This window comes from Arachis stenosperma, chromosome 3 (assembly GCF_014773155.1).
Source record: "Arachis stenosperma cultivar V10309 chromosome 3, arast.V10309.gnm1.PFL2, whole genome shotgun sequence".
In the NCBI taxonomy this organism is placed as follows: Eukaryota; Viridiplantae; Streptophyta; class Magnoliopsida; order Fabales; family Fabaceae; genus Arachis; species Arachis stenosperma.
The window spans coordinates 39,903,623-39,906,993 of NC_080379.1; the positions used below are offsets into that span (position 1 = coordinate 39,903,623).

General features: G+C 41.7%; 1 non-coding gene across 1 annotated transcript; it reads right to left on the reverse strand.

Annotated features, from left to right (window-relative positions):
• Positions 1 to 731: 731 nt before the first annotated feature.
• Positions 732 to 835, reverse strand: LOC130972089 (small nucleolar RNA R71). The gene has a single exon (XR_009083288.1). It is a non-coding gene; the product is annotated as a small nucleolar RNA R71 (small nucleolar RNA).
• Between the last annotated feature and the right edge of the window lie 2,536 nt (positions 836 to 3,371).

The window sequence follows — 3,371 nt, forward strand, 5'->3', positions numbered from 1 at the left end:
CAAAATTTTCTATCTCTTCTCTCTTATTCTATTTAATTATTTATTTACTAACACTTCTCTTCACCTCTCTTCATCTAAATATTCGAACCCACTCTTCTTCACTCTTCTCCCCTTTCTTTTTCTACTAACATAAAGGAATCTCTATACTGTGACATAGATGATTCCTCTTCTTTTCTTGTTTTCTTCTCTTTCATATGAGCAGGAACAAGGACAAAAGCACTCTTGTTGAAACTGATCCTGAACCTGAAAGGACTCTGAAGAGGAAACTAAGAGAAGCTAAATTACAACAATCTAAAGGTAACCTTTCAGAAACATTAGAACAAGAGAAGGAGATGGCAGCCGAACCCAACAACAATAATGCAAGGAGAGTGCTTGGTGACTTCATAAAACCAACGTCCAAATTTGATGGAAGAAGCATCTCCATTCCTGCCATTGGAGCCAACAATTTTGAGCTTAAGCCTCAACTAGTTGCTTTAATGCAACAAAACTGCAAGTTTTATGGACTTCCATCTGAAGATCCTTACCAGTTTTTAACTGAGTTCTTGCAGATCTGTGAGACTGTAAAGACGAATGGAGTTGATCCTGAAGTCTACAGACTCATGCTTTTTCCTTTTGCTGTAAGAGACAGAGCTAGAATATGGTTGGATTCACAACCTAAGGATAGCCTGGACTCCTGGGATAAGCTGGTCACAGCTTTCTTGGATAAATTCTTTCCTCCTCAAAAGCTGAGCAAGCTTAGAGTGGATGTTCAGACCTTCAAATAGAAAGATGGTGAATCCCTTTATGAAGCTTGGGAAAGATACAAGCAATTGACCAAAAGGTGTCCATCTGACATGTTTTCAGAATGGACCATATTAGATATATTCTATTATGGTCTATCTGAGTTTTCGAAAATGTCATTGGACCATTCTGCAGGTGGATCTATTCACCTAAAGAAAACGCCTGAAGAGGCTCAAGAACTCATTGATATGGTTGCAAATAACCAATTCATGTACACCTCTGAGAGGAATTCCGTGAATAATGGGACACCTCAGAGGAAGGGAGTTCTTGAAATTGATGCCCTGAATGCCATATTGGCTCAGAACAAAGTGTTGACTCAGCAAGTCAACATGATCTCTCAAAGTCTGAATGGATGGCAAAATGCATCCAACAGTACTAAAGAGGCAGCTTCTGAAGAAGCTTATGATCCTGAGAACCCTGCAATGGCAGAGGTTAATTACATGGGTGAACCTTATGGAAACACCTATAACTCATCATGGAGAAATCATCCAAATTTCTCATGGAAGGATCAACAAAAGCCTCAACAAGGCTTTAACAAGTGGAAAGATTGGAAAACATTGAACCACCACAACTCTACCAAGAAGAACCACCTTCCTACTATGAACCCCTCTCCCAAAATGATGAATCCTTCCAACCACCCCAATCTCTAATGGATGAAACCCTTGGTGTTCTTGTTCAAGGGCAAGAAGAGATGAAAAGGGATGTGCAAAATTTCATGGCCGCCTTGGATGCAGTAACAAATCAATTAGCCTCCCAATGCTTGAACACTCAAAGAACTCCCACGGCTACATGTGGAGAATCAAATGAAGAACATAGCATGAATGAGAGATTGGAAACTCCGGTGGAAAATGAGGGAAGTTGCTTTGTATTGGAACAATTGGAGGAAGCTTTAATTATTGAAGACAAGGAAGAAGTGGTAGAAGACTTAGGAGATGCGGAACCTCCATGGGAACATAGAGTTGAAGAAAACCCCTCCAAGATGATTGAAATTGATGCTAGGGAGGAAAGTGCACACCTTCCAAGGCATATTCCATATGAAGACTTGGATGGGATAGAGAAAGAATTGAGTTCCCTTGGTGATGAAGATCAAGCATCAAGTCTTAGTGGTGAAGAATCCTTTGAGCATGAAGAACCTTCTCCGGCTGGATTTGAAAGCGTTGAGGAGGTAAATTTTTCTCACCCTCCCTATTATGATTTGAGTAAAGGAAAAGGTTTAGATAAAATTGTTAAACAAAGGATTGAGATCAAGAGATCTTGTGAAGAGGTGGAAGTCCCTAGAAATAGAAGAACGAGGGTTGGCTATGCTTTGTCAAGATCTTTGGAAGCATCTTTGCCTAGGTTGTCATTTACTCCTTCACTTGAGTGGGTAAAATTCATTTCTATTAGCTTTATTGTCCCACTTGAGTATGGCTTGCTTGAAACGGATGGTCAACTTAGGATGCTTTGTGGGATGAAGCGTAAGCGAAAGATGTTTCGTGGTTGGCGTTGCAAATCAAGGCTCATTTTGGTTGATACTTCAAGAGTTGAATACAAAGGTGGGAATAGTGCTCAAATAGATGGGTCTAGGAGGATTGTTGGGCACTTCATAGAGAATTCATCTTGTTCAGCACCTGGATGGACTAATAATGATTATCAACCTCAAGATGGGTGTAGAAACAAGATATGGGACCCCGGCATACATGAGGATCAACTTTGGGAGCCCCAAGCTTGTGAAGAACTCCATCAACACTTGGCTCTATCCATGAGAAATCTTGGGGCACAATGGAGAACCAAGCATTGGTGGGAGTTCCAAGATGAGTATAAGCACAAGCCACCTTGATGAGGAGCTCCCCATAAGTCCAACTTAAGGACAATAAATAAAAGTGCTAGGTGAGAGACACCCCACCATGGTAAAATCCTTTCATTTTCTCTTTTGTACATATTGGTAGAACTAGTTTAATTTCATGTTTAGATTAGTTGGTTGAGTTTAATTAGTATTTTAACATGTTAAATAAGGTTTTAGGGTGTTTTGGGTAGCTATTTGGAGGATTGGAATGCTTGGATTGGTGCAAAAAACATAGTAAAAATTTAAAAAAAAAAACAACACCATCCACGCGTTCGCGCACATGACGCGTACGCGCACCTGAGCATTTTTCGACCACCCACGTGGACGCGCACTGTACGCGTACGCGTGGATGCGAAAAATTCGACCCCAGCCAAAAACCCGAGAGTCAGGCATGCACTGTGCGAACATTGGGCCTAGGGCACAAGTCTATGCACGCGTGCGCGCACCTTGCGCGTACGCGCACATGATCTTAATTTCGCAATGCACGCGCACGCACACTGTGCGTGCGCACGTCGATTGCACAATTTGCACCCCCGGTACTTTTACCCGAGAGTTGTGCCAGACTTGGGCCAACACTATGCCTCCGGCCTAACTCGACGCACGCGTACGCATCCTTCGACCAATATACACATCGACGCATAAACATGCATGACGCGCACGCGTCGGTAAAAAAAAAGAGTTTTTTTTCTCATCTTCCATTTTCTTTTGCTTATCACATTCGCATACTTCTACTCTTCCCATTTTCATTTAGTTTTTGTAGCATGTT